Raw genomic sequence first — 22,629 nt, forward strand, 5'->3', positions numbered from 1 at the left:
TGAACATATTCATCTTTTAAATATAATGACGAATAAACATCAAGTTAAATAAGTATACAATTTTCACTTTATGAAATAAATTTCTGTAAGTGAAAATACAAAGCTTTACAATTTCCACTATACATTGTGAAATGGTCTTCCAGAACTTTGCTCTGATATACGCTCCCACAAACAGGACATGCAATTCCTATTTTATCATGGCCCTTGATGTTGTTTGATACTGTCATTTTATAAATATTTTAGAAATTGAAACAATTTGAAAAGCTTAAATTTCTTTAATTTCCATTTGCATTATTTTCATTTGTTGATAAGGATACATTTTTCCTTGTTTGAGTTTCCTCTTTGTCACCAATGAAGTGTTTGTATACTTTTAAAAATCTTTATCTATTGCTGATTATTTTTAATAAATTAAAACAATATTATACTTTTCTCCAGCATATGTTGCAAATTTTTGTAATGTGTTCTTTGCAGCTCTATTTAATGGTGCTTTTGATGTAGTAATTATTTATTCTTTACTGATGTGAAAGGCTATTTTTACCGTATTTTAAAGTAGTATGTATGCATTTGAATTTTCTATCAATCTGTATTTTAATTTTAGATAAAACACCTTACTTATTTTTTTAAATATCACTGCTGCTTTATTGATAATGTTTTTTTCAGAAAAAAATTATAATTGTCGTATAGTTAAAAATATTATTAGAACAATGCTTACACCTGTTTTTAATTCATGGAAATATTTGTAAGTAATAGGCATACCTCAGAGATACTATAGATTTCATTCCAGAACAGAACAATAAGACCAATATCACAGTAAAGTGAGTCATATTAATTTTGTTTGTTTCACAGTGCATATAAAAGTCATATTAAAACTATGTTGTAGTCTATTAGGTGTGCTATAGCATCATGTCTAAAAAATGTACGTATCTTACTTAAAAATACCTTATTTTTAAACAATGGCAATTATCATCAGAGCCTTTGGTAAACTGTATTCCTTTTGATAGTGGAGAGTCTTGCTTTCAGGTTTCTGACTGCTGATTTATCAGGGTGGTGGTTGCTGAGGGTTAGGATGGCTGTGGGAACTTCTCAAATTAGAAACAATGAAGTCTGCCACATAAATTGATTGTTTCCTTCACAAAAGATTTTTCTGTAGCATGTAAAGCTGTTTCATAGCATTTCACACACAGATCTTTCAAAATTGGAGTCAGTTCCTTCAAACTCTGCTGCTGCTTTTATCAACTAAGTGTATGTAATATTTCAAATCCTTTGTTGTCAGATCAACAATGTTGGTAGCATTTTCAGCAGGAGTTGATTTCATCAAAAGAAATCACTTTCTTTTCTCATCCTTAAGAAGCAACTCTTCATTTATTATTATGAGATTTCAGCAATTCAGTCACATCTTGAAACTCAACTTGTAATTCTAGCTATCTTGCTATTTCTACCATATCAAGCAGTTACATTTCTATCTCCTCTCATAAATTATAAATATTCTTAATGGGATCTAGAATAGTGAATCTTTTCCACAGGAGTTTCATTGACTTTGTTTGGATCCATCAGATGAATCAATCTTAATGGCAGCTGTAGCTCTTAAAAATCTATTTCTTAAATAATGAGATTTGAACATTGAAATCACTCTGTGATCCATGGGCTGAAGAATGGATGTGATGTTATGAATAAAAACAACATTAATCTTCTGATACATCTACATTAGAACTCTTGGATGACTAGGTTCATTGTTAATGAGCATTACTATTTTGAAATAAATCTTTTTTTTTTTTCTTTTTTTTTCTGAGCATTAGTTCTCAACAGTGGGCTTAAAATATTTGGTTAACCATACTATAAACAGATGTACTGTCATCCAGGCTTTACAATTACACTTACAGAGTACAATCAGTGTAAATTTAGCATACTTCTTAAGGGCCCTAGAATGTTTAAATAGTAAGTAAGCATTGGCTTCCACTTAAACTCACCAGATGCATTAACCTTTAAAAGAGGGTCAACTTGTCATTTGAAGCTTTGAATCCAGGCATTGACTTCTCCTCTTTAGCTATGAACATCCTAGGTGGCATCTTATATAAGGCTGGTTTGTTCCTATTTGTCTTCAATTAAATTGAAAACCTGCTGTTTAGCATATCCACCTTCATCAACGATCTTGGCTAGATCTTCCGCAATGATATTAGCTAGATCTTCCAGATAACTCGCTGTGGTTTCTACATTAGCACTTGCTGCTTTACCTTGCACTCAAATCACAAAAATGACTTATTTTCTTAAACCTCATGAACCAGTATCTGCTAGCTTCAAACTTTTCTTTTTCACCTTCCTCACCTCTTTCAACCTTCATAGACTTGAAGAGAGTAAGGGCCTTGCTTTGGATTTGGTCTTGGTTTAAGGGAAGGTTGTGACTGATTTAATCTTCCATTCAAACTGCTAAAACCTTCTCCATATAAGCAATAAGGCTGGTTTGCTTCCTTATCGTCTGTGTTCACTGGAGTAGCTTTTTAAATTTCCTTCAAGAACTTTTCTTTGCTTTCACAACTTAGCTAACTGTTTGTCACAAGAGGCCTAGCTTTTAACTTATCTTAGCTTTCCACATGGCTTCCTCATTAAACTTAATCATTTCTAGCTTTTCATTTAAAGTGAGAGACATGGGACCCTTCCTTTCAGTTGAACACTTAGAGGTTATTGTAGGATTATTAATTGGCCTAATTTTAATATTGTTATCCTCTAGGGAATAGGGAAGCCTGAGGAAGGAGAGAGATAGGGAAATGGCTGGCAGATGGAGCAGTGAGAACACACACAACATATATTGATTAACTTTGCCATCTTACCAGCGTGGTTTGAGATGTACCAAAATAATTACAGTAGTAACCTCATGATCTCTAATCACTGGCTACCATAAAAAATATAACAACAAAAAGCTTATAATATGGCAAGATTTACTAAGTGTCACAAAAAGCATGAAATGAACACACAATGTCGGAAAAATGGTGTCAATAGATTTGCTGAACGCAGGGCTGCCACAAATCTTCAATTTGCAAAAAAATGCAATCTCTACAAAGCACAATAAAATGAGGTGTACCTTTAATTAGAATTATTTATATGATTTTTCCATTGAGAGATATTGTATGTTTCTCTAAGCTTTATTTTGAATATATTATATTATAATTATATATATATTTTTTGAATATATTATAGTTTTGTATTCTTTATGTGAGACTTTTTTATTTCTTGGTAAGTTTATTACTATAGTATATATCATAATCCTTTTAATATTACTAATGGCGTTGGGCATATTTTCAAAATCATTATCTTTTACTTAAAACAATGTAATTTCTATTTATTTTAAATCAATCACCTTGATAAAGTAAATTTTTTCACTATCCTAGTAGTCATTATTATTATAGTTAAAAAATTATATCATCTTGAAATTATGTCATCTATTTTCAAAGATTACAGATGTCTATTCTATTCAATATCTATTTTAATTGTAACAAAAGGTAAAAAAATGGCACATCATCTTAAATTAATATAAGAATTTCCATGTAGTTCAAACATTTACTAATTAATTCATTAAACTCCTATTCTATATGATTCTGCTATTCAAATGCAGATAATCTCATATAATTGTTTCTGGATTTTTTTTTCCTACATTTAGCCTGATACAGAAATTTTTGATGTTACATGTGTTTAATATAAAAATATTTGGATCATTTCTTCTAAGTTATTTTATTTATTTGAAAATAAGACATTTAAAAACTTTTACTGTATGTTTAAAAATGTTTTTAGAACAATTTGTGTACAGTTATCTGTAAACCGTATGTTTTAATTTCAGATTTTAGACAATTTTTATTTGAAAAGTTTGGTTCCTCTTTTGCAACTACCAATATTATTGATGTCTGTAAGAAAAAGTTGATGTTTGAAAAACAAGCACTTTTTAACATTGCTGTCAATCATACTGTGTTGTATTTGGTCACCAAATATTGTTTTATTTATGAAATTACACTAACAGTTGGTTTTAGCTTATTTCTTATAATTAAGCAATTAAACAACTAATCTTTGTATACAAATCAGTTGATAGATTCAACAATTAATAACATTATTATAAAGAGAAATAGAAATAACTATGAAATTCTACCAGATAATTTCTCTGAATTGTCATTATAAAATCCAATTAGAATTCTGCAAATGAAATGATTTAGCAGCAGAACCAGTTTTAGTATGAAATAGTATATCACTAATTGAAAGTGAATTGGACCATATATTCCAATTACTATCTTTCATACTATAGAGGATATATTGGTGTGTTATGAAGTATAACATTAAAACTTCATTAAATCAGGCTTAAAATCCATTAAAATATAAGTATATATGCATTTGTCCTAGTCTTACCAACCATTGCAAAATTTTTATATCATTAATCTTCTATGGAATTCTAAAGCAGGGAAATTTAATAAACTTAGACATTTCTTAGATATGAACTCTTATCTTTTTTCCTAAATTAAAATACATTTGCTTCTTTAATTGTAATTAAAAATTATGAATATGTGGTTATTGTATAAAAGAATTTTGTTCAATTGTAAAATGTATAAAAATATCAAGATCACTCAATACTAACACAGAAACATAATAAAATCATACTATTTTGTGTTGATATGCATAATTTTAACTTTTATTTAATGTGTGTGTGTACACATGTATTTGTGTGTAGCTATGATTAAATGATAAACAAAATCAGTTTATCAATTGTTCATGTTGAATTATAATCTGTTATGCACTCACAGACTTTAATGACTATTAGTAGAGATTTATTTCATTCTTGATATATATACTGTTTCATAACTCATCCATAACCTACATATACATAACTTAGATATTTTTGCTGTTTAAGCAATAGCAAGGCAAATGTCCAATATGTACCTTCACATATCTAGTAGATTGTTTCCACAGCAAAAATTAATCAAGTGAAATTACTATGTGTATTCGTTTCTTAGAGTTACTGTTACTGCAAACTGGGTGGCTTAAAACAATATAAATTTATTCTCTCACAGTTCTGGGACAAGAAGTCAGAAATTAACATAATGGCTGGGCCATGCTCTCTTTGGGGACTGCAGGAGAGGACACTTCCTTGCCTCTTCCAGATTCTGGTATTCAAGGCATTCCTTAGATTGTTCCTTGGCTTGGATATCAATACTATATTCCCAGGATATAAATGATTTGAACAAATCACATCACTGGAGCTACCATAACCCCAAATAGGAAAACAGTGGGGCTGTTTATCACTAACCAACAATACTTCTTCAAGAAGATCCTGCCTCCAAAGTGTAGAAAGAAGTCCAAAGTCATAAAGATGACCAAGGTGGATGTTTTCTCTGAAAGTAGAAACTGTCCTTTAGTCCCACCATCTTTATATACACCTGAGAGATACACCTTTAGCCTAAGAAATTTTGGTGGCCCTTTCAAAATCTAAGATAGTTCAGAACATGAAGAAAGCAAAGGTTTTTGTGATACATTCATCACAGCCTGTGAGGTCTAACAACCTCAGAGGAGAAAGATGAAAGGGGTATTGGGCAGCATGTCTATATCTGCAAGGAAGGAGTTATGCTAAGCTGCAGAGTGTAAAAAAAAAATAATAATAAATAAATTTAAAAAATAAATAAATAAATAAATAAATAAATAAAAAATACCATAGGGCCTTGAGTCTGATGGCATCTGTGGCTTGTCTGTTTGTTTATAACAGACAAGTTTTAGTCAATTTTGTTACCCTCACTCTCCTGGCATCAGGAGGCAGTAGGCAGAGGAAGAAGACATTATGGGTGGAAAAAGAAGGATGCTTGGGCTCCAATACTCCTCTCCCCTTCCCGACTAGAAAAAGATTATGGAGATGAGACCACCAGCATCAGCTGTTTTTTTTCCATCAATAAATATACTTCATTATCGAGCCAGCAGAAAACTGTGCGAAGAGGACCTGGGATGGGAAGGAAGGGAGAGAAGCATGGTGCAAGACCCCCAACACTATTCTCACCCCTCCTGTCTTCTTAAAACTGTGAACAAACTTTTAACATGGCCCTCCTTTCTCCGGGGCTTCTTTGAAGCTGCACTGAAGGAGCCACCTGGCAGAGAGACAAGGTTGAGGTGACAGAGGGAAAAGGAGAGGGAGGAAGGAAAAGACAGAGGGAGGAAAAGGAAGAGGAAGAGCGGGTGAGGCCTCAAAACCTGCCATTATTATTATGCTTTATCATCTAACAATCTAAAATTTCCACATTGTAGCCTCATGTTAGTTTGTACTTCTTTAAATATTAGTATTGGGAGTTATACCTGATGTAAATGACGAGTTGATGGGTTCAGCACACCAACATGGCACAAGTATACATATGTAACAAACCTGCACGTTATGCACATGTACCCTACAACTTAAAGTATAATAATAATAAATAAATTAAAAAAAGAATAAATCTATTTTTGCTTATTTATTGGACAGTTTTTCTGATTTTTTTCTGAACATACATTGACTTCCTCCTCCTTTAAGTTATTCGTTTTCTGTATTGAATTATTTCTGCATGACTAATAAGTTCCTATCACTTATAACGCAAATACTTTTCATACCTTTCTATTTTATTAATTTCATTTTTGTATTCATTTTTATTTTACCTTCCTTGAGTTGTAATTTTAACTTATTTTCATCTGTCTATCCCTCTGTATTTTCCTTTATGGTTTCTATATTTAGTGTCATGAAGCTATATCCATATGCCCAAAGTAAATTAAATATATACCTTAATATTTTTGTTCCTCATAATTATATTTTAATGGGACTTTTAATAATTTAAATTTGATATTACAAAAAAAATCCATAACAATTTATCCAATATTTTAGGATATTCTTATTCATTTTAAACTTCATTATATAATAGACACCATATTATATATGCCTACTACATAATAAAACATATGTTATTTATTAAACCACCTATTTGATAGATTATAAAAATGTAAGTTGCAAACTGACGTGTATGAGTGATATGTGTTACAACTGAGTTATTTCCAAGCATTAACTTCATTTTTGTTTTGGTTCTCATAAACAGTATACATGACACCATAACCAATATTAATGGAAATACAATGCAAATGAAAACATAATTAGTTAATTAATACTTTTGAATGTTAATAATAACAATACATTAAAGTTTAAGTCTCTTTTATTTATAAGACCCTAAATAGGACATTTGCATGTATGATCCCATTTGATCATCACCCTATTCTGGTATTTTCTCAGCTCCATTTACAAACATGTAAATGTTTTCTCAGAACGTTACAATAACTCAATGTCACAGACTTGGAATATACAGAAAATATATTCCATAGCCAAAAATTTTAAAGACTACTCTGTCTTGCTTATATGGTAGGAGTTAAAATCTTGTTCTCAACAATAAGAGTTGGGCTGAATTTTATTTATATTATATCACATGTTAGCATAGATAATGCTGCTACTTTTGTTAAATTGTTAGTTATAAAACCACAAAAAATAAACTGAGGAAGTTGATTCAGTGGTATAGAGTAAACCAACCATAAGTTGAACTTGAGTAGGCATTTTAAAGTAAGTTGGTATCTCTTTATTAATAGCACATTTTTATCTTAATTTTATAGGTTATTTAAAAATATTCAACACTAGAATTTTCTATAAGGATACTTCATTTTACCAAGTCCTGCAGTTTATTTCTACATCATTTTCATAATATGTGTCACTAAAAGTAATAACAGAAAAAATATTATACTTGGAAATTCTAATAATGGCAACAGCTTTCCAACACGTATCACAAAAGAGTAAAATTTGTCACAAATATTCATAGTATGTATGATCCCTCTAGCTAACTTTTTAAAAATATTTTGGAATACTTCCTCTATTAATGTTTAAAATGATAAAATTACTTTAAAAGTTATTAAAATGACAAAAATACTATTTTAAAATTGAATGGCTTTATTATTTTCAGGAGATAGAATATTTTCAAATAAAGTTGTGAGCACATTAACAGCACATTAATCACAGTGTTTTGAAAACCCTGGCTAAAGTATATATGATTACCAGATAATATTATATGTATTATATATAATATATATACAAATATACATACATATATAGTATATATGTACTATATATATAATCACACTCATTCACATATGTGTCTACCTATATATTTGCAAGGATATTTTTTCTTCTGTATTAATTACCTACTGTTTATGCACTAATTAAAAATAGTTTTTATCATCAACATTTTATTCCTTATAATAGGAAGTTAGACACAAAAAGTTAGAAAACAATCTTTATTCTTAGGCCTCATTTATATGTAAGTCTTAACAGAACATAGGAGAGATTTAAGGTAACTTTAAAAGCAATTAACACTTCTTTTCTCCTTTTCTGAAGATGAATATGGAGGTTAATTCTGAGAGAAAGGGTAAGGAGAGAGGAGGAAGGGGAGGGTTAGGAAGCAATATTCCTTTGTTTTAAATATTTAGATGATACTTCTAGTAATGTCAATCTATTTTTAATACTAATTTTGGAAACTGTATGAATTTTTTTCTATATATATTTAAAACTAATTTGTACTTTTATCTGTTAATACAGGATACTAGATAAAAAACAAATTAAAAAATAATATATTTTGTTCGAAAGAAATTTATCTAATAAATTATAAAAACAATGCAGCTTTAAATAGGGCAAATAAATTCAAGAGATAACATTTAATATATATTCTGCTACTGGTGAAATGACTTCTTTAAAGCTTTGATTTCTGGTTATTGAGCCTCTTTCTGTTTTAACATGTTGTGACTACGATTGTCTATCAGTTGTCTCCTAATAGCTGTTTACCTAATCTTCTATAGTAAAAGAAACCTTAAATGTATCCACTGGGCTCCAGTCTAGCCAGAAGAATGAGTACATTTCCCAGCTTCTGCATCGGTGTGTGGCCATATCACTAACAACTGGTCATAAAGGGATATAAAAGAAAGCACTATGTGCAACTTCTGGAAAGAGTCCCTAAAGAACAGGGTATGACCTTTCCCTGCTCCTCCTGCCTTTTTAGGTGGGTAATATTAAAGTAAATATTGGCAAATGCAACATGACAGAAACTTGGGTAATGGATGATCTCATGTCTCAACACCAAGGATTGCTCTAAATTAATGTGTGTGAGAGAGAAATAAACTTCTGTTTTGATTGAACAACTGCTATTTTGGGCTTTGTGTTACAAGCAGCTGCACAAAACTGTAACTAAGTTATATTTTCATCACCATTTAATTCTAATTGTGTGTATGTGTATGAACACATATATTTCCATTAGTCTGTATTATTTTACTCTTTAATTATATATGTATATATGTTTTCAGTTTTCATATATGAGTAATTTGGTGGGATTAATAATATTTCTGATATACTATAACAGCAATGTAGTTAGGGAATGTTTTCTATATTGTATTATTTGATATTTGTTAAAAAATTGTATGGCCTAGTTTTTCAATGTTTGTAATTACTCAATGTGTGTTTGAAAATATATATTACATGATTATTTTAGATAGGCATATATATATATATATAAATTTGATGAATAGTTCTGTTATTTGCATGTTCTATATTCCAGCTAAAAATGAAAAATATATCTTTTTCTTTTTCTTTCCTTTTTTGAGACAGAGTCTCACTCTGTCACCCAGGCTGGGATGCAGTGTCTCAATCTTGGCTCACTGCAACCTCCTGCCTACCATGCTCAAGACATTCTCCCACCTGCCTCAGCCTCCCAAGTAGCTGGCATTACAGGTGGGCACCACCAAGCCCAGCTCATCCTTATGTATTTTTGGTAGAGACAGGGTTTCACGTTGTTGCCCAGGCTTTCCTTGAACTCCTGAGCTCAGGCAATCCACCCACCTTGACCTCCCAAAGTGCTGGAATTATAGGCATGAGCCATCGCACCTATAAAAAAAAAAAAAAAAAAAAAAAAAAAAACTCTTGTTAATGTGGAAATCTCCCTAAAAATTGTGTTTAAAAATTCCCACTGCTTGGGGATTTTTACATTTTTTCTTACTGTTTCTTTTTTTTTTTTTTTTTTAATGTTACAAAGGTAGTTTATGTTATTAGGCACATATGATTTTGTAATTTTATAGTTTACTAGTGAATTATTTACTCTATTATTTCAAAACACTTTTTATATGAAGTAATTTACTTTGTATTTGCTTTTTATTCTTATTGACAGATAGTGTAGCTAAATCATGTTTTTTTGGTTATTTGTCTCATACGGTTTTATCCGTTCTTTTACTTTTATTCTTGTTGCATCATTATGCTTTACTCTGCCTTTTCTAAATTGTGAGTTGTTCATGTCTTTTAATCCAGATTTTTTTCTGACATTTTAATTCATTTATCTTTATTATGATTATTTTAGATTGAGTCCTGTCATGTTATTTTGTACCTTTTAAGCATTTTCCTTTGCTTTTGACACATTTTTCCCTTTTGTTTTTTTCTTTGTCTTTGTACTTATTTTTATTTATAGCGTTCTCTTTCTTTAATTTCTTATGGTTGTTAGAAAGTTATGCATTATATTTCTTATTTTTCATAGTAGCCCAACTATTTTAATCTGTATGAAATACACCTAATATTGCCCATTAGTTAAATAAGTCGAGGCTACATCCGTTATTTAAATAATTCAAGGATTACATGCTTTAAATTTGATTATATCTGCTTTTCTTACAGTTCTGTATGCCTCTCAAATTATCATTAGTATTCATTTACATTTATGCATATGTTTATCAATATATATGTTTTTTTTTTTTTTTTTTTTTTTTTTTTTTGAGACAGAGTCTCACTCTGTCACCCAGGCTGGAGTGCAGTGGTGAGACTTCCACTCACTGCAACATCTGCCTCCTAGGTTCAAGCAATTCTCCTGCCTCAGCCTCCTGAGTAGCTGGGATTACAGGTACCCACCACCACACTAGGCTAATTTTTGTATTTTTAGTAGAGACGAGGTTTCACCATGTTGGCCAGGCTGATCTCGAACTTGTGACCTCAGGTGATCCACCTGCCTCAGCCTCCCAAAGTGCTGGGATTACAGGCATGAGCCACCGTGCCCGGCTATGTGATCTTTTCAACCCACTCCTGTGTTCGATTTTCTACTAACTGCTACACACACACACACACACACACACACACAGAGACACACACACTTTATTGTTAATATTAATTATTCAGTGACGGTCAGTGGCTTTATAAAGTTGATCCCAGACTTTACTCTCTGCCTACATATCAAACACAAGATAGGTTTCATTGACTGTCCCAAAATTGTGTTAAAAACCTAAATCCTTATATATAACAATATATGCTCAGATCTGGTACTGACACCCTCTTCTTCAGAGCTCATATAATATCAGTGCAATTTTTAAAAAATTGGTTTATAGACCCTCTGGGTTGAGCCTTCCTTATAGATTTTGAATTATTTTATTTTAACCAGGATTTATTGTTCTTTTTAGTAGAAAGGACTGAGTATCACCTTATACTACTGTTTTCTCCAAACTATGTCTCTCCCATTTTTTTCTTTTGTAAAATATTCAATATTTGTCCTAACATTTTTCTAATGATATAATGCAAAAGCTGGCAAATTTTTCTGTAAAGATCCAGACATCAAGTATTATAGGCTGTACAGGCTATGTGGTCCCTGTTGCACCACTCAGCTCTGCAACTGTGGTACAAAAGCAGCCATAGACAATACATAAATAGATAGGTATGAATGTTTTTCAATATAATTGATTCATAATAATAAGTGATGTAGTTAATTTGGACTGGAATCTGTAATAGTTTGCTGACCTCTCATATAATACATTTACAGATTCTAAGATGCATTATAAAAATGACCAATTATTCTTATCTTCCCCTTGAAATGTCCTCTAATTACCTTATCTACTGTAATACTTAAGTCTATATCACTCATAGTGTGTTATGTCATGCTGTGAATTTACATATATTGTACTTCTGAATGAAAAATACCAAATGAGTTTATTATTGTTTTAATGCTCATGTGGTGTTTTGCATAGAATTGGGATTCACATTATTGATGAATAACTAATAATTGAAGTAGACTATATTAGCTACATACATATACTATGCTAATTATGCTCCAATCATACAGCTCTACAGCAATTTTACTAAAAGTTCCACACTCATTTATAGAATGCCCAGGACTTACATATTTTCAATTGAAAAAGAAGGCTCATATCAATAAGCATGAATTTAGGAAACAGACTAAGGTATGTGTCGACCTAATTTAAGTACACAAGGAAACAACTGAATTTAATCCTTGAAATCTTAAGACCTAAGAACAATGTCTAAAGCATCCACCTCATTGTTTTATTATTAGTTGTTTTATTTATTATTATTGACATCAAAGCAGTATAGCACCTAACATATATGTTAAGACAGAACACTTTACTTTCAATTTAATATGTGGTGTTTATGAGATTGAGTACTTCTGTGGAATACACATGAAGCCATTTATTTGCATCTATTCATTTTTGGTGAGGGTAAGTTGGGGAGGCGGATGAAGTAGGGAGAATGGTGTCATCTTTTCTTTCTTTCTTTCTTTTTTTTTTTTTTTTTTTTTTTTTTTGATGGAGTCTCACACTGTTGCCCGGGCTGGAGTGCAATGGCACGATCTCAGCTCATTGCAACTTCTGCCTCCCAGGTTCACACGATTTTCCTGCCATAGCCTCCCAAGTAGCTGGGATTACAGGTGCATACCACCACATCTGGCTCATTTTTTTGTATTTTTAGTAGGGACGGGATTTCACTATGTTGGTCAGACTGGACTCGAGCTCCTGACCTCATGATTCACCCACCTTAGCCTCCCAAAGTGCTGGGATTACAGACATGAGCCACCATGCCCAGCCCATCTTTTTCTTAAGAATCAATCATATGAAGTGAGATGATTCATTTTCATCAAATTTTTGTCATTTATGATATATGATAATATTCTTAAATAAAATGTTTAGGTCTCAAAGCATTTTCACAGTATCTGTCTCTGAATGTTACCACATTGTGTATTTCTGAATTGTAAGGAGTGAACATCTCCAATTCAGTATGGTTTTATGCACTGTGTGGGTAGTAATTGGTTCCCGAGGTAATCTCTGGAAATATTTCTAATTTTTCTTACTGAAATAGTAATGAATTATCGGGAGAACCTGCTCCCGATTTTAATGTGGGTTCTTTTCTATGTCCTGTCTCGGCTGGTTTGAGAAATAAAGGGAAAGAGTACCAGAGAGAGAAATTTAAAGCTGAGTGTCCTGGGGAGACATCACATGTCTGCAGGATCCCTGATGTTCTCGGAGCCCTGAAACCAGCAAGTTTATATTAGCGATTTTCAAAAGGGGAAGGAGTGCACGAATAGGGTGTGGGTCACAGATATCACATACTTTACAAGGTAATAAAATATCACAAAGCAAATGGAGGCAGGGCGAGATCACAGGACCACCGGATGGGGCGAAATTAAAATTGCTGATGAAGTTTCAGGCACGCATTGTCGTTGATAACATCTTATCAGGAAACAGGGTTTGAGAGCAGACCACCTGTCTGACCAAAATTTATTTGGTGGGAGTTTCCTCGTCCTAATAAGCCTGGGAGCGCTACAGGAGACCGGGCTTATTTCATCCTTTCAGCTTGGACGGTAAAAGGTGGCACGCCTTAAAGGGGCCGTCTATAAGCCTACCTTCAGGGCACATTCTCTTTCTCAGGGATGTTCCTTGCTGAGAAAAAGAATTCAGCGATATTTCTGTTCTGTCCGACTCACCTGCAGCCAGTTCAAAGTTACCTCTCTTGTTCCCTGAACATCGCTGTTATCCTTTTTTTTTTTTTCAAGATGCCCAGAGTTCATATTGTTGAAACACACATGCTCTACAAACAATTTGTGCAGTTAACGCAATGACAGGGTCCTGAGGCCACGTTCATCCTCCTCAGTTTACGAAGAAGATGACGGGATTAAGAGAGTAAAGTAAAGGTAGGCATAGGAAATCACAAGGATATTCACTGGGGAAGTGATAAGTGTCCATGAAATCTTCGCAATTAATGTTCTTCTGCCGCGGCTACTGCGGGTCCCTCCATTCGGGGTCCCTGTCTTCCCCCAACAATGAATTAGCTAGATATTAAATATCCCTAAAGGGAGAATGTGGAACTCGTCTAGTAAATGTCCCTTATAATGAAGAAATCGAAGTAAGTGTTGAGTAAATAATTTAACATTTAACCTCATTGAAGACATTTGTCTCTTGATTACTGTGGGTACTTGAGATGTTATATTTTTACATTGTGTTGTGTCTGTTTAACCTTTAGTGGTTTTCTTTGAAGGCCTTCCAAACCCTATGCATATAGTCCTGTTAGTACTGATTCTAATTTGAAAAGCAATAGAAATGTAGAAATGTCTATCTGCAAAAACAATAGCAAAAACTACTTATTTTATCCTATGAGTTAAACAGATTTAATAGCTACATAACATTGTCTAATAAACAATAGCTATATAATAACATTAATAACCAATACTGCTTTTTTTGTATTTGTGTTCACTCAAAATTATAAAACATATAGATAAAATGTTCACTCAGTAATTATATTAAACATTCTCTGGGCACAAGATACTCTAGAAATGTGACAATAGACAGCTATCTTTAGAAAAATAGCAAGAAACTAGAAAATAAGACAGAAGTAGATTTCTTTTTAGTTGTTTTTCTTTTTATAATAACTTCTGAGAAATAAAAATATGTATAATTCTTTTTTAAAAAATTATTTACTATGTATATTTTATAACATAAGACTTATGGTTATCTAAATAAGTTATTATTGTTATGCTTCAAGAGATATGAATAGAACTAAAACATATTCTTTAACAAAAAAGAAGTATTTATTCTCATTCTTTATATGTGTCCATCTTTATATGTGTCCAAAAATAATGAATGGAAATAAGTCTACATAAGAGAGAATTTAAAACCGTATTTGCTAAAAAACTTCAATTGTACATGTTTCTTTCTTTTATATTTATAAAATATATAGTGGGTTTGAGCAATAGTTTGTGCTAAAATATGTAATCTACAAACCTGCAAATAATATGTTTAATGGTTTGTGTAAAAGTGCTAACAGTGAGCTTACATATGAATAAATTATTTGTGCATTTTATTTGATGTCAAGCAAAAGCATGGCAAAATAGAATCTCAAATATATTTGCAGGAGTCAAAAAATGTGGAGAAAAAAAGGAGTAAAGAGGACAACTACTGAAAAGAAAAAATCATTTTCTGACATTTATAATGCTCAGTAGACTAAGTCAAGTTAATGTTAATATTTATTAGCCTCAGAAAATTGACCAAGCCAGCTAAGTTAAATAGCAGACATTAATGAAATAAATGCACAATAAAATAAAAATTTATAGGAAAATGGTAGTTTTTAAATGAGGCAATTTCATTTAATGTATAACTATTGTACAAACCAGCCAGTTTAATGAGTTTCTTCTCGCCTAGTAAATGTCCCTTATAAAGAGACATTTATAAGAGAAATAAAATATGAGAAAATATTTGGATAGAAAAAGTTGGTTATTTTATATAAAAACTCAGAGAGTAGTTAGCATTTGATCTCCCAAGACATGAAAATGAAAGACTATTCATAGCAAAATATATAATTAGTAGGAAACTATAAATTATAAAATATAGGAAAAGGACGTCAAAGCATAAATGCTGATTCTATGTAATTCAAAGAGTGAATAAAGTTTAATGAAGGGTCCCTTGTCCTGCCTCATTTCTGTGCCAGAATGTTTAAACTTCTCTATATTATAAAAATGTGACACAATATTATAAAATTGAATATATGAAATAAGTATCAGAATATTATTAAATTGTTGCCACTAGACCAGACCCGCAATCATTTTGAAGATACAAACAGCCACATTTTCATTTAGTGTAAATGAATGGTTTCAGTTCAAGAATAAATTCCTGCTGTGAGAATAACTAAGGTCTTATATCCTGCTATTTTATTAAAGCCAAGTTAAACTTGGAATCAGTTTTACAAAAAGAAATTTTTCTTATTAGTCCATCAAGCTGAAATGCTGCATTCTTATACGATGTGGCTTAGCATGCACAAGTTCTGCAATGAGGCAAATGAGGCTAATCTCTACCTTTTGCAAAGAAAAAAAATAAACAAAGTTTTATTGTTTTTAGTGCACCTGAAGTAACCAGACTTTTCATGATCTTTGTTAATGTTATTTTGAATTCGTTTCTGACCACTTGTTTTTATATTTATATATATTTATGTAATTATATCTAAAACTAACATGTATGTGTTTATATATATTTATATATATAGACATTTCTCAAGCTTGACACTATCTATTTTTTATTTCTTTATCATTTTTAGGGCTTCAACTGCTTTGTAATTTTTAGTTAGCCTATTAAAAGACAGGATAATACAAAACTTGATAAGTCTTTTATTTTTTTTTTTTTATTTTAAGACAAGGATATGTGCCAGCAAAGCAGCAATTAATGGCATGGGATGAGGCAAGGCACGTTGGTAGATATTAAGAGGACAGAACATCTGGGCAGGCACAGGACATAATAAATAAGAGAGAATATAAAACTCAACCTCCTTAGTTGCACAGAAAAATGTCCAATCCTTCATGGAATGCTCCACAGAGTGGAAAAGTACACAGCCTAATTCAGTTGAATTGGGCTTACTCTCAGAGTAAAAAAAGGACAAACTCTAGATTATCCCTAAATGCATCTCTTATCTGTATGTAATTATTTTTGGATAGTATAAACACATGAGATTTATATTATTTCAGCAAAACAATTAGAATTTATTTCTTAATCTACATTTTAAATCAGAAATTGATTCTTGCCAGTTCTTTCTTCATAATAATTACACTTTAATTTAACTAGCCACCAGCCTAATTCTGAATATTATTAACTTCTGATATTACTCAATGGCCTATAAATACTCTTTCTTATTCTAGTCTTTTCATTTTTTAAAAAAAATTTCATACTCTGCCAAGAGTTTAATCAGAATAAAATTAACTATTGACTATGCCAACTTCTTTCTTTCAAAATTTTACTGGCTTTCCACCAAACTACAAAACAATTATTTTGACATGCATTTCAAACACTCTGCAGTCTAATTGTATGTGCAACCTTATTACTCCTTTTATATCTAGATGACTTATTGGTTCCAACCATATTAAAAGTAGTTGAGCTATTTGTTGGTTGATTAAGTTGTTGGTTGCCTACCAATAGAATTAGAATAATTCCCTCAAAATGTCAATATTTTATCCTTTATTACAAAAGAGTTGGCTACATATTAAAATTCTTATTAATTAAAAGTCAATTCCAAAGGCATGTAAAACATAAGGAGAATGCACTAAAACAACTGGCTTCTGTTCAGGTAAAATATTTATTGTAATTTTGACACAGTTTAAGGAATATTGGAACTATCAGTTGTATTATTTGCAAATATCAAGTTAATTACATAGCATGCAATATAATGTGAATATTAGATTTCCTGCTTATAATAATCCATATATAAAAATAATACAAAATAGCAATAAATCAAAGACAGTGAATCCTCTAATACCTATCAAGTGACTTAAGATAAGTTCATTAAATTAATGTAGTTTGAAATAATGCATAAGAAAATAAAGTTATGAAAATCATAGTGTATGCTAAAATTAACCAAAGTTAGTTGGGGGAAAATCTCTAACAACAAAATGTAAACACTAGAATTGATAATGAGTTGCTTGAAATATTGTTGAAATGCTAAGAAAATCTTTTGAGACTTAGAAATACAGAAAAATACATTCATTTCATAAAATTACAATTCAGTAGTAGCTCACTAAAATATGATGACCCCATTTATTATACAACTATTAGCTTCAATTAACTTTTCAGTTAAAATTATAGTATTACCTAAAATGACAAGATATAATACCTTTAACAGCAGACTTCTTAAGAATCATTCATGTCTTTAATTTGAGGAATTTCACATTGAATAAGTGGAACTCAGAGAATAATAGGGAGAATCCTATTATTTTCCCTTCACTTGTTCAGAAATGTTCTTCTATGAAGCTAGATGTCTAATTCTCCAGTACATGGATGAGATTCAAGACAGGTCTCATGACTTAACTCTTTAGTAAGATAATTACAACCCTCTAATGACTTAAAGTCATTAAATTGTCATTGAATAGCCAATCTAATTAAACAGTCAAAATTCTGTACTTACTTTGAAAACAAAACATTTCTCTTTCTGTAGGTCAGAATCAACCCTGAAAGCCTTTCATGGAAATTAGGAATGGGGCTGGCTTCCTCAAATTTGTGCTTTGTACCTCTACGCCTTTCCCATGCCAATATGTCTTTACTGGCCCCTCAGATTAAAGCCAGAAAAGGAAAGAGGACTTAAAAAACAATGTATGACTACTTTAGGGGTTCCGTAATTAATTTGAGCTTGACAGGTGTTTAAACTATTATCTTCTGGGACACCTTTCAGAGGCCATTGAGGATCCCCAACATTTGACCTCTTTAGACAGTTGCTTTCTCTTTTGGGACGTGAATATATATGCCCAATTTTTTTTTTTGCTAGATTCCCCTTACCTCTCCAGGCAAATGTCATCTGAATTAACACCAGAGTGATTCTGTTATGTGGTGTGCTGGAATTATAGGACATTTATGTTGCTGTAAATGAGTTTGCAGCTACAATCTACAGGCCACTTTACTCAGTTTCTTGACTGAAGTTTCTTAAGCATAATTTTTATAGTAGTCCACTATGCTTCTCAAACTCCAGAAAATCTATAGTAGGTTTTCTAAGGAGTCTTCGTGATTAAAAAAATCCATTCCAGGCTTCTCCTATGTATCAGTGAAATTGACACTCATAACACATATTGGTAATTATTTCCAGTTCAATTTTCTTCTTAATTCCTTGCTTCTCTCTCAGATATTTTAACTTATTTTTTAAAAGGCTTGAACTGTTGGTGGTTTGATTTTTCTCTGATTTGACTCTTGCATACTTCCTTTGCTCATCATGAGGAAGTGATCTAGACCCTTATTATCAAAAGTGAGAGTAGTGGTCACCCCACATGTTTGAACCTCAGCAAAAACTGACATAGGCCCAATTTAACAACTGTACATGTATTTACTTATTCTCTTAGTTATAAATTGATTTTGTTTTTATTCTTTTGCAATAGGTTGGATTATAAAAACTGGCCACATAATATGACTTTGATTTAAAGCCCCTCAAATTGGAGGTTTTTATACATCTTAAAAAAAATGGTGAAAATTGGAAAGTACAAGAGCATGTAAAAACTGCTGAAGAAACAATTTATATCCGTTAAATAATTTTGATAGGATATATATTTAACCTGTAATATTTTGTGGTATGCCAAAATTATATAAACTCTAAAATGAGTAATGACTAGACACATATTCAATTATAATAGAAAAGTTTACATAACTGGATGACTTTATATGAAAAAGATATACATCATTGGACCAAGTACTTGACTTTGATGTCTAAACCAATAAAATGTTTTAATAGATTGATATACACACAAAGAAGGAAATCTGATACTGCTGCTTTATAAAATGTCAGCTTATTTTGCTCTTACCTATAAATAAAATTATTTTCCTATGAATAACTGCCATATCTATGAAGTATTTTTGATAATTCATTATCTTTTCCCCCTTTGGATTTCTGAAGACCACCCATTAGCCTTACAATATTTTGACACTGTCAGATATATCATATTACCTTTGTATTCTAATCACCAAATCATAGCAAATGCTTTTAAGGATAAAAATTTATTCATTTTGCTCAAACTATTTATAATTTTAAACCTAATTTTAAAATAATAAATTTTAGTCAAGATTTATATATATATAAATATATATAATAGGTATAAATACAGATAATTGATGGAGTATTAATAATATTACAGTAGAAACAAAGTCTGTATTTTCTATGATTACTTGGGTATAATTTCTATATTTAGTAGAATTGAATAGGAGAATTCAGTATGATTGTCAAGAACAGAAGGTACAAGAAAGAAGATAACACAGTACTTAAGGGTATTTAAGGTAATGGTTTACATTATGAAAGAAATAGAATACCACTTCTGTGATAGAAAAGCAAATGTTTTTATGGTTCATAGAAATTTGAAAGCATCTTTTTTACAAAAATATATTTGGACATAGCTATAAATAATTGCTTTTATAGTTCAGAAAAAAAGTGACAGATTACATAAACATTGTACTTTTATCGTACTATCCTTTCAGGTTGCAATTAATACCTTTTGTAATCACTTCATCAGTATTTTGTTTTCTGGTGTTAAGCATGTGTTTTCATCAAGTAAAAACAGTATATACACTAGAATTTACCTTTTTAAAAATAAACTCTTAAAAATCACTCCTTCCATTACGTTGTGCTTTGAATTTGGCAGAACATGTACTGCTTCATTTATATTTATAAGTAAATAGATGAAAGGCATTTTTTCTTTTATCTCTTTTACGTTTCCTTTACAGCGTAATATTTGGTGCAGGAATAGTTTTAAAATTTGAAAATGACTGCCTTGCCACCAAAATTAAGAGAAAATTGACTCCACTGAGTCATTGCCATATTGGATACAAACGATAGCTAATTATTAAGAACAATTTTAATTAGCACTTTGGTCGAATTGGCTACTTTTTTTTATTATAGGTGCTTTCTCTGTCTTAAGAGTGAAAGACAACAAATGACTTATTATGCTAAGGGTGTAGAGTATTGAAGAGCTTAGGAGATAAGGGGAAATAACCATTCGTTTCACGCGTGCACTGTATATTGTACATGATAGCTATACTGTCTAAAGAAGACTGCAGGTCCCATTGAACCACCCACATCCCTACCACTCTATGAAACACATATTAGAGCAAAAGGAAAGTATCTTCCCTGAGATAATTCAAAACACAGATTATCTAGGTTAGAAATCAAAACTGCTAATTAGATAAAAGAGAATTTATTTCATAGCTCAAGACAATTTGGGGCCAGGCATGGTGGCTCACGTCTGTAATCCCTGTACTGTGATAGGCCGAGGCAGGCCGATCACCTGAGGTCAGGAGTTTGAGACCAGCCTGGCCAACATGGTGAAACCCTGTCTCTACTAAAAATACAAAAATTAGCTGTGCATGGTGGCAGGTGCCTGTAATCCCAGCTACTCAGGAGGCTGAGGCAGGAGAATTGCCTGAACCCAGGAGGCAGAGGTTGCAGTGAGCCGTGATTGTGCCATTGCACTCCAGTCTGGTGACACAGCGAGACTCAGTCTCAAAAAAAAAAAAAAAAGAAAGAAAGAAAGACAATTTGTTACATTTTGAACAAATAGGTGTTCATGAGATTGACTAAAAAAAAAATTATCTACATTAAAAATAATGTAAGAAAAAAGGAAATATAGATAAGTATTAACTTCGTACAAGGGATGGCCACCTCAACACAAAGGACCTATTATAATTACGGATGGACACAGAGAAAGTATTGAATAAATTTTTAAATTAAATCTCTGACATTTTAGCACATGCTTACGTGGCAGTAGTTTGATAAAACACAGAAGATTCTTCAACAATAATATAGTATGGGGGAGAAAGTGGAGGTTGAATGATCTATATGATCTTTTTCCATTCCAAGCTAGAACGACCCAAGCAACATATTAGTAAATGTATTATGTATACATATTTGTGCAAAAACTTCTTCAATGTTTATGTTATAGAAAAGCAAAATATTACATTATTTTGTAGAATTTCTGTAATGTTAAAGTTACAAATTCATTATGATCACAACTCAAAGTGAAAAATCTATTTGATCAGAAAAAAAAAAAAAAAAAGAGAAGGGCAATTGAGATAGGTTTCAGAATGTGAACTCAGATTTTTTTCCTGTGAGAAAGTCTAAAGATTTTATTGACCATTTTCCTGAAAGTGTGATATCTCAACCATATCCGTAATAAAAATCTCTACAAACAGTAATTCAACATGTCTTAGATGTGAACACTCAGAAACTTTAAAAGTAAACTATGATTTAGGTTTCCAGCATATGATCGGTCTGAATATATAATCCTGACTATATTTTGATGCAATACTGCTTTAAACTTAAAAATAAAAAATGCTGATACTATATAATTAATGCACTTGTCAGACTTCATCTGATAGCTGTAATATGGGAATTTATGGCTCAATAGAACGTTTTCATGTTTAATTATGAGATTTTTAAATGTTTTTTCTTGCAGAAAATTTTCAGTACAACCTATCTTCTAAAATCAAGTAAATAATGTAGAATGTAGTAATATGTACGTTTACTGAATATATTATTATGTCACATACATTTTAGAGAAAGGCAATACATCTATACATGCCCACATTCTTACATATGTATGATTATCTATAGCTAATCACATATACTTATATAAATGTACCTGTGTGTATCCACATATGTTGATATGTAAGCAGACATATAGATATGTAATTCTTTGTACATTTATTCTAAAAATTTAAAAGATTGGTCAGTAAGTATATTATATTTAAAAACTCTAGCTCTCCAAAATCCTATAATATTTTAACATTTTAAAAACAAAATATTTT

Source organism: Macaca mulatta, chromosome 5 (assembly GCF_049350105.2).
Source record: "Macaca mulatta isolate MMU2019108-1 chromosome 5, T2T-MMU8v2.0, whole genome shotgun sequence".
Classification (NCBI taxonomy): Eukaryota; Metazoa; Chordata; class Mammalia; order Primates; family Cercopithecidae; genus Macaca; species Macaca mulatta.